Below are 10,442 nucleotides of genomic sequence, written 5' to 3' on the forward strand. Positions count from 1 at the left end.
CCTTTTATAGAGAGCTTTAGAGGTACCTGGGAAGGAGGATGCTGCCTCTGCTCTATCCAAAAGCAATAGGCTTCTGCTGCCTTTGAAGACTCAGGCAATATGCAACTTACCTCTGCAAAATCCAAATTTAGTTCTGACATGCTGCTCTTTCAATTTCTCTCAGGCTGTCGAGCCTGTGCCTGCCCACACCCTTTTACAGGCTGGATTTCACTCTTTGGCAACAAGCAAAGCGATTCCTGGGACTATCAAATCACCCAGATGAAGACTGACTTCTTCGCACTCAAAATATTATGCAGCACAATTCTCCAGTTATTTCCCTGCAAGTGAGTCTGACAAGTGCTGTATAATGTGCAAACCAACTTACACAAACAAAAGCATAAGACAGCATGAGCAGAAATAAAATTATGCAGAACAAACTTAGAACAGTTGTGAGGCAGCACAGACAGTAATTAGTTGACTGGCAGTGCAAGAAAAGATGAATTTACCATTCAGAAAAAGCCCTGAGCAGCACATCCAATATGTACTCTACAGGAACCAAAGACAATGCTTCCTCAGACAGAAGAGCTGTATTGACACCAGCATGAATACCCTTTTTTCCACCTCTTCTCTTTGCCAAAAATGAATTTTCTAAGGAGCAGTCTCAGGTGGTAATGTAAAGATCGCTGAATTCTATCACCAAGTCATTACGTGACCTTGAGGAAAAAAAAAATTCAGTTAAGTGCACAGGGTCTCCATTTACCTACTTTAGAATAGGTATATAATCATAACATTTATTGATAATGCAGAAGGGTAGGGATTGTGAGGCTGTAATGAATTGTTAAGCACTTCAAGGTCCTCAGTTGCATAATGACAATCTTTATTAATAAAGTTGTATTTATTTGCTATCACAACCCTTACTTCTGTAAATATAACAATATTTATATTTATAGCTGCTCTAGACATTTTTAACCCTATTTTTTGCCATATTGTAGTCCAAATATTTCTTTTTATGAACATCTAGGACTGACTGATGGGAGAGAAAGAGAGCATTGTATCAAAACTCCTAATCTGTTTACCCATCGTATCCCTTTGGCTCTGTCAGAGGTGTGTAGGGGGGCTACTGCTTGTCAAAGTTTGACCAATTAAATGCAGCAGGAATCCATGAAAAGGGAACAAAGTGATATGGCTGTTATGAAGAACGAAGTTGGTTTTTTTCCTCTTCCAAGTCACAATCTGCCTTAAAGGCAAATTTTTCCATTTCCCCTTCACAATCAATAAATAGGATATCACCAGTCTGCTGAAACACAGCATTTCTTTCCAAAACAATAAGCATCATTATCGTAATGATTGGTGCCGCTTAACACCCTTTAAAAGTCAGGTTTTAAACGCAGCAGTTCTAATGCAAAGCTCAAAACGAGCTGTTGTGTATGCCCTCATCTGGGGTGAGAGGCAAGGCAAGAACATCCACGGCTCCTACCCAACTCCTGAGAGTTTCCCCTTGAGCTCACTGACCACGTCTGGCCCGCAAAACATTGCTATTGGCTCCAGATCAGTATTTTACCCGCTAAATTTAAAAATTTAGCAGCAAGTACATTAAGTTCACTTCCATCTTAATTTAAGCAAAAAGGATATTATGGGTTCTGGGCTGAAACTGGGGGAAGGAAATCAATGAATGAAACATACTGTGAGGGAGAAAAAAGAAGATTATTTAGGTTTCTATTTTTGGACATACACCGAGTTCTTTGCAGGAGCTGGGGGAAGAGAGCCACACAAATTTAGTTTCTGCCTGATAATTCGGAATGATCACAGAAGTAATATATGGTATGAAGCAAAACTAAGAAACTCTATTGTCTGTCAAAAGAAAGAGTGAATTGTCTTGGGCAGCAACACCTGATCTATTATTAATCCATACTTCAGAATAGACTTTAAATGTATTGACATCTTCAAGCAGAAGATGACAACATACAGGCTCTTTTAAACTCCTAAGGGAAATCTAGAACCATGGACAAAGCTACCATTAAGGTAAGAGGGGAGGGAAAGTCAAATTGTACTTCTTTACAAATAGCCTGAATTAGTTATTAGTTATCAATTACATGTGCCAGTATAAACATATTGTTGGGTCATTGATGAGCTCAACTTCATGAGGTGTCTGAGAACGTGTGTTTGGAAAGGGATACCCCAACCTGGGAGCATTTTGAAGTAACTTACAAATCATCTAACTCAGTCAAAAAATAACTCACTTGAGAATGATATAATTACTTTCAGTTTGCTTAAAGCCAAGGAAAAGTTGACACAGTGATTAAAAGGGGCGGGGGGGGGGAGTGCAAGCAAAGGAGGGAAAAAAAAATAGTTACTTTATACTGCTTGAAATTGGGCTATTCGGAGGCCTAGGACCTGAGCTTATTTGAAGAAAGATTATCTTGACAAATTGGATAAACATTTTGTGCATGACAGGACGCTGATGGAGAGTCTGTTCTGCAAGCACACCTGGGGGATAGTTTGCTTAGTGTGTGACCAAGGTGTTCAGCTAACCCCGAGTCCTCCCAGGGCGCTTTGTTTACCCTGTGACAGGTATAGGCAGATCTGAAGCCGAGGCCTCCATAACAGTTCCTGCAGACTTTGCAGATGCATTTTTCCCTCCTCCTTGGGACAAAACACCTCTTGGCTAGACCAGACTACAAAAAGCTACACCAGAATTCAGCAAGCAGCTTGCATTTAAGGAATCCTGCAGGTTGGCATGCCCAAGGCCAGTGAGTGACCAGTGCAAGTGAGGCTTCACATCTCCATCCCTCCTCACCCCTCAGCACTGACCAGGGGGCACCACTCCAACACCATGCTAGAATCATCATCAAGTAGTGGAAGAAAAACATGCCTAAAACCACAGCCTACTGGTTAGTCAGAAGGGGAGTGAACACCACCCACTTTTGGCTTCCCTGCCTCAGAAAGCACAGTGGCCATTTTGTTCTGCCTTCACTTTGATGTCAGAGATTGAGCAACACAAGACACCAGACCAAGGTGGCTGACAGCCACTGTGCAGGTTGTTGGTGACACCTGTTAACATTACCTGAAGGATTCCTTTGTCCAGGCAGGCAGGGTACAAACTTAGGCTTCTTGCAACTGAAGCAGTTGTACCGGCAACTAAACCCTTGCAGATCCCCCTCAGGGCTTTTTTCACATGTGAATTCAGGAGGACAAGGATTCCATTCTCAATCCCCATGTTCCCAAAGCTGCCACATGGCCCTCCTTCCACCTTCCTGGGGCAGGCTGGTTTTCAGCCAGATGAGCAAGTTGGTTCAAAGATAAGCATTTATGCCAGAGTGAAGGGACAGAAGGATGGAGAAAGGATAGTAAAAGAGAAACAATTTCATGAAGCTGAAGCTGTTATGGAGCCACTCTTTAGGATTACAGAAGTTCACACTAGCAAATGATAAAAACTCAGATCAGAAATTGTTTTTAACAAAGGCCAAAAATTTTGTCCTAGGACCACTTTCACAAAATTAAACAACCAATCCCCTAGATGTGCTCTCTCCCCAGCTCAGTGTGGCTTTTGCCGGCACCTAGTCCATAAACATGGCTTCAGCCACTTCCTACCTCCAAAGCAGTGTGGGTAGAAGAATATCTGTTTTGCACTCCAGCAGCACATCATCCCAAGTCCTAATTCTCTACCTTGATATTATCTGGTCTATTTGGGGACAATTGGCTTCCTCTATCTCTTTGCAGTCACAAAATATTTTAAGAGGGGAGATTAGATGAAGAAGCCTAAAACTGATAGCTTGGAATGACCCTTTGTACATCAGCCATTGAGGACAATATGTTAAGATGGGAGAGGTCCATAATGCTTCTGCCTCTGGTGTCCTCTAGACCATGAAGGCAAGTAGGCACTGGTGATTTGCCATATAGCACAATATTGCTTACTGGACCAAGGCAGGACCAGGGAGATGTTCACAACATTTACACTGAGAGGTAAGAATGGACCAGTTCCCTACAGCAACAATCAACCACTTCTCTACCACATCAATAAATAATTATTCTTCCTTTCTGACTAGCAGTGACAAGCAAACAAAAAGCTCTGCATCAAGGCTGTGTCACCTAACATAGATTTGACTTAAAGCCTACAGAAGAAAGAGGGAAGAATTACCAAATATCTCAGAAATATTTGAGAAACTGTTTTTAACATGGAAGGGCCTTCATTGATTTTTGCCTTTCCAACTTAATTTTCCAGAATAGCTGCCATCACTGTATCCAAAAAGCAGCAATCAAAGCAGTTAAAGGTATTGTAGAATTGGTCTGCTGCAGAAAACATTTTCACCCAGGCCATTTACATTCCCTCACATGCTCAGGCAGAACACTCCAAAGCTAACACACATTTCTCTCATGAATTACAATGACTCAGAATAATTTCAGATAGTGCTCTCCATGCAAGATATAAAGAGGTGAGAGAAGCAATTTATCTCCATCCTGTGGAAGTAATATTAATCCAGGTCTACCTTCATAGGTAGATCTGGATTCAGATCAGAAAGTGATCTGAACATAAAGACATTGAATGATAGGAAACAAACATTTTTTCAGGATATATCAGCCTAAAGGACACCAGCAGAAAGTTGAGGAGCTCCTAAAAGCAGTTGGCTTGCCCTGGGGTTATTTAGGTGTTGAGGAACATTTTCATGACGCAACCCTTGCATCTTGTATTTCATTAGCTGAGTGTGTTGCCACTATCCTGACAGGAGGGATTGTCTTTTCAGGGTGACTGAAACAGAAATGGGACAATATTTCATTCCAATTCATACAGTTATTATTAAAAAGCAATTTTTCCTTATTTACCTGTGACACTACCCTGCACACACAAAAAGAACAAAGGTTGTGAAAGGCAGAGTCGGCCAAGCAGGAATGTTCTGGCTCTGAATGTACGTGATGATGTGAGCTATTGTGCCCCAGCTGACACGGCCATGGCTCCATGAGCACTCGCCAGTCAGCGCATCTCTGCTGCGGGAAGGAAGCCAGGCTGCAGAGGAAACAATGACTTTGCAGTTTAATAGAAATCCTCAGGTACAGATGCAACAAAAAAAGGCAACAAAAGCTTAGCACAAAAGAGAATATTTAGTGATCTAACACCAGACCTCGGTGCAAATCTGCCTGTATCTAGGCATGAGTCTCAGCTGTAAGCATCCCTTTTTGATGGAATACGCACGACACACACACATTATTAAAGTCCTTTCTCAAACAAAAATATATACTATCCTTCCCAATTTTATTTTCTTTCTCACCTCAGACTTAACTTTATTAAGTTTCATAAAAATTATTTTAATTTCAAGCTGGAGAACATGCAAAATAATATTAATTTGCTCTGTAAAATTTATCTTTGCATGCAAAATACCCCACAAGCCCCTTATCTGCAAAATTCCAGGTGTCCTGACAAAACTTCCAAAAGTAATTAAAAAAAAAAAAAAGACATCTTTGTCATCAGATCAGTTTTGCATTTTCCATTCAAGTGATCCCCACATTTCAGAAGATCATGCTTGTGCTCAAGTGGTGGAAGTCAGACAACAGCAATATGTGATACTGAGATGGGTATGCTTACAACAGAACTTTCCATCAGCACATTCTATCAAGCTCCAGAGGTAAAAAATTAGGTTTTCAAAAGTAGGTTTCCTTTTTAAAAATAGGACTTGCATGATGTCTAAAAGTGGAGCAGAGAACAGTGCCAGTAGAATGCCTGCAAACAAGCTCCCTCTATATATTCCAAGTTCAGAGAGCAGCGAAGCTGCAGCTTTCCTGCTTATTCTCTTTTAAAAACTATGAATTTCAAGATCACCTGGAACCACTGATTTCATTCAGGTGGTCAACCCACTTTTGAAAGAAATCTGTTCTTTAAGCTTTTGCTACCTGTTTTAGCTAAAATTGCCTCAGCAAATGCTGTACACTCACATTTGTGCATCACCCTTAGGTGCTATAGAAAACACTGCCTGTAACCAGTACTGTCATACAGCTCATTCCTATTTCTTCTTCTTTTTTTTCTTTAAATACTGTGTGTGATTTTAATCTCAAAAACAAAATACTCACAGCTGCAATGAGCACTCTCTTGCCTTACCCTGTACATCAGGGTGTGCCCTCCCAGAATATCCATCCTAGCCCGTTATGTAAAAGACAACCAGTCCTTTATGGCAGAAACTGCCCAGCCCCATTAGCCAGGCAGACAGACGCTTTTGGAGCACAGATCCCAGAATATAGGAGAGCCATTGTTTCATTTCAGAGCAGGCCAGGGAGCCTCCATCACATGGGGGAAACCTTTGATGTCTCTTGGATTTAGAGGACAAGTCCAAACGAAAGCAGGGGCAGAGCAGCTTCTGCTAAGCAGGGCAAACTTTTCCTCTCTCAGATGAGGGGAGGTTTTCTGTAGGAACAAAACAGGCTCCCACAGATGTGACCAGTGAGGGGACAGAGATGACTGGCAAGACAGAAAACAAGAGCTGTACAGGGACAGCCTGGCAAAGCAACCAGCCCTGAACAGAAAAAACAACCTGTTGTGGTGACTAAGGGGAAGAAAAAGAACACTAAGGGTATATTTAAATATATGTATATAAGTATGCTGATATTTTTAAGCTCTAAAATACTTTTATATCAAATTCACTTGCCACTAAAGGTCTGACTGGTGATCTTCCTCACCACAATAATTCAGTATAAAGTGACAAATCATGGCAATATGAGCCTCTTGAGGACCAACAAGGTAAATTCTTATTTCTCTTGTTTTTCTAGTCTTAGTTTAGCTCTGTATAAAAGTTAAGATGCAAGTCACACCATATGAGACAGCAGCCAGAAGCAAAGCCAGTAAGGTCACAGACACAAAAAGATCTGAAGTCTCTCCTACTTTTCATCTTGCTTCCAAATTTCCAGGGCTGGTTGCAATGGTGCATTGTTACTTATGATCCATCTTTAAACGAAGAATGAAATGTGGATTTCTTATCTTGCAGATAGACAATTACAAAAACTGTCTACACTTAATGGTGACAAAAACTGAGTCTCCTGGAGAGAGCATTTCCCAGACACGTGTCTGGCTGCCAGCCAGACTCTGGATCCACAGAGCACTAAGGGAGGAAACAGGTCCAAAGTGTCTGTCAGAAAGCAGGGTGCATCTGGTCTTACACAGGTACACCTTGTCCAGACCCACCATGGAGGGGGAGAGTGGCAAGCGTGAGGAGCAGGGGGAAATAAACAAACAAACAACCCACAATTTAATAATTCACTTCCTGGGACAAAACATGCATAGACTTCTCTGCTCCAGGCTCAAGTCTAAGCTCCTACCTATACATGACTTCATGTAAACAACGTGAGCAAGTCTGGATTTATGAACTAGATCCTCATAATGCAGCTTAACTTTAGCAAAAACAGTTATGCATTAGTGTGGAACACAGTTGGCAAATTCTGAAAATCAATTTAGAAATAAACACAGTAATCCCTGCATAAACAGTCTGCAAACCACTTAGTAATCTTGGAGACAAGAACCTGCTATTAAACATAAGTGGTAATCTCAGAGAAGCATTTAAAATGAAGTGCAAGCAGAATATACATGACAGGTTTTGGTTTTGTTTTGGCTTTTTTGGTTTTTTTCTTTTTTTTTTTTTGTGCCTTCAGAAGTCAAACAACCCATTCTAACTGGGTGAAAGAAGTTATGTGCATCCCCAAGCAAGCAGATCCTTTTTTTTACCCCAAGTACAGTCACGGAAGATGTTTTGTACAATGTTTGTAAAAGGTATTTCTTTATGTTGGATCACATTCTTGTTGGAATGCTGGATTAATGCACAAGTAGGACAGGCATCTAGATGGCTTGGGCAGCTCCCCTATTTCCAGAGTAATAGAAGTATTCAGAGAACTATCAAATTCATAATCTAGTGACATGAGAAAGTTTATTTTGGATAATCTACAGACAAAATGGATATTAGGTAGACAGTACTTCTTTTGTAACAAGAAGCACAAACCTTGCAAACTTGGACTCCTGTCCAAATCATAAAATCTTAAACCAGAATTGAGAATCTTTTCTCAAATTAAGTTTTGCCATACAGAAGTTTCTTTAATGCCTCCAAACACATCAATCCAACAAGCAGAGATATCTTTTGAGTCATTTAGAGTTATCAAAGCCGACAAGACTTCCTCTCTAACTTTTAAAGCTTTTATAGAAAAACAAGCTATCAGAATATTTGGGGTTGTGTTCCAGCCACTCGAGTTACAGATCCAAATTCTATCCCTAAAACCACTTGTTTTTACAGTGACACATCATGCTCTCACTTGTTTTTTTCTGGTTAGGTTTATTCTGTTCTGACATTGCCCTTGCAGGAGCACAAGAATGGTTTATTGGGAGGCCAAACTCTGTGGTCCCAGCCCTCCACTGCAGATCCCATTATTCTGACATTACTATCCACCCCCCAATAGAAGTGTGCTAATAATAAGGGGCTCAATGAAAACCAAACAAAACTACCCTGCTACAACTCCATGTGAAATGTTGACCCAAGAAAAATAAAGTGTGCCTTTTGGATATACATCTGCCCACTTTGCACAGCAGATAGCAGGGGGCCTGCTGCAGGTGCTAAGGAGAGGGATTTCAGCCAGCTTCCAAAGTTCATATTGATAAATTTTGAGTGTATCACAGCAGCCATCTGCACACACCTCGTCACATCTGCAGGCCTTGCAAGCAGCTTGGGGAGATTTTACACACAGCTGAGCAAACCCTGCCCTCCTCCATCCATGCTGGAATTTCAGATCCCTCACGCTAGTTCAGCTCTTGCCAAGAACCTCATTTGCCTCCACTAGGTCCCATCTCAAGGCCCTTCTTTCATCCTTGACACCCACAAGAAACTCTTGCTTATCATAACTTTCATCTTATTTCACTCCATCCTTGTCTGTATTTATACACACACATATTCTACCAAGATTTCTCTCTTGAGACTGTAAATACAAATCTATCTGGACAATTTTGGCGACCAATATAAAAACATCTCTCAGCTCACAGTGTTTATATCCCAATCTCACAATTCCTTCTTTCTGCAGACTCAGTACCCATTTCACAGACTGCCATTAAAATAAAAAATCCAGATATGTATGTGCTATTCTCATTAACAAATAAAGGAGACAGTAAATGTAACAACCTTGCACCATGATTTGCTGCCTCTACAAGCACTTTAACACTATTTAACACTATTCTTATTCACCAAAACAGATAAAAACCAACACAACTTTTAGTACATTTACATTTTGCACAACTTTAAGCTCAAAATACATTTTGCTGAATAGGACAAGTAATTTATGTTTCATCCATGAGGGTGCTTTCATAAAGTTGAAATTTCAGACTGACAGAAGTCTTGAGTATTCCTGCACACCCTTAGATTAAACTCCCCTTTAGATAAAAAACACCTAAATTAAGCTTAACTTTTGCTAAAAAAATCCACTTCCAGATTATTTTGTTTTTCTTTTGCATAAGCCTGTGACTTTCACATAATCCACAAGCAAATAGCCCTATTCTGTAGATTAGAAATTATAAAAGACCATGTAATCAGCTGACAAAAGAACCGAAAACAACCCCAGAGGAAACGCAGAGCTGCTCTGCGGGCTCACAATGTGCTGCTCTGTCAGCCTCCCACTCCTCCAGCAGATAGTCCTGACATTTCTTGTGTCATTACTGGACTTTATGAATGGGGCTGTAGGATGTTTGCTGGAGAATAATCAGAAAGGGAAGGGGCATGGTATCACAGACAAGGGAGCTGCTTCACTCTCTGCTGACCAGACCCAAGCAATTAGTTCACTGCTTTCTCCTACCACCAATTATGAATCACAGCTACACATTGTATTAAAGGCTGAATTGTTCCTCATTTTTTAATAAGAATGCTTAAGAAATTAAGCTATTGTAACCTCAAATAAACTGCACGTGGTTTGGTGGCTTTATTTTTCACATGTATCCAAATGTTTAGGTACTTACATAAAGTTTCATCAACCTCTTTGGGTGAGAAAAATCAGCTGTAATTCTCAAAGAGAGTCACCCTACTGAGAATACAGCTCTTTCCACTTCTGGTGCAGACAGAACCATCACAAACACCATTCCTGCCACTGCATTTCCTTGCTCCCACTTAGCTTGCCCAGCCACACATGAGACATAAGGGAAGGAAAAGCCCTGGTGGAGAGAACTGGTTTGCAAGTCTAAGATGAAACAACACTGCCAGTTGTGCAAGAGATCACAAACCCTGACTTGGGGGTCTTCCTGTTGTCATCTGCTCTTTACAAGCCTAAGGAGATTTTCAATGTAGTTCAAGAAAATTATTTGGAAAGAGCAGCCTTACAGGTTTCTGGGGAACAGACACTTCTAATAAAAGCAATAGCCCAGCAGATAGAAAGGATGCAAAAGGAAAATCAACCACAGCACCTGCTCAGCAAAGAACTGAAACTGCCTGAAAAAAGGGTTTTGACAGAGCTGAGGCTCC

At 40.8% G+C, this 10,442-nt stretch overlaps 1 long non-coding RNA gene across 4 annotated transcripts in view; it reads right to left on the reverse strand.

Annotated features, from left to right (window-relative positions):
• Positions 1 to 9,564, reverse strand: part of LOC146766685 (uncharacterized) — a 263,759-nt gene extending 254,195 nt beyond the window's left edge. For all 4 annotated transcript variants that reach the window (XR_014957246.1, XR_014957244.1, XR_014957242.1 and 1 more), the window contains exon 1: positions 111 to 9,564. This is a non-coding gene — a long non-coding RNA (uncharacterized LOC146766685). The remainder of the gene's footprint in view (positions 1 to 110) is intronic.
• Between the last annotated feature and the right edge of the window lie 878 nt (positions 9,565 to 10,442).

The sequence above is a fragment of the Lonchura striata genome, chromosome 9, assembly GCF_050655825.1.
Source record: "Lonchura striata isolate lonStrDom1 chromosome 9, ASM5065582v1, whole genome shotgun sequence".
In the NCBI taxonomy this organism is placed as follows: domain Eukaryota; kingdom Metazoa; phylum Chordata; class Aves; order Passeriformes; family Estrildidae; genus Lonchura; species Lonchura striata.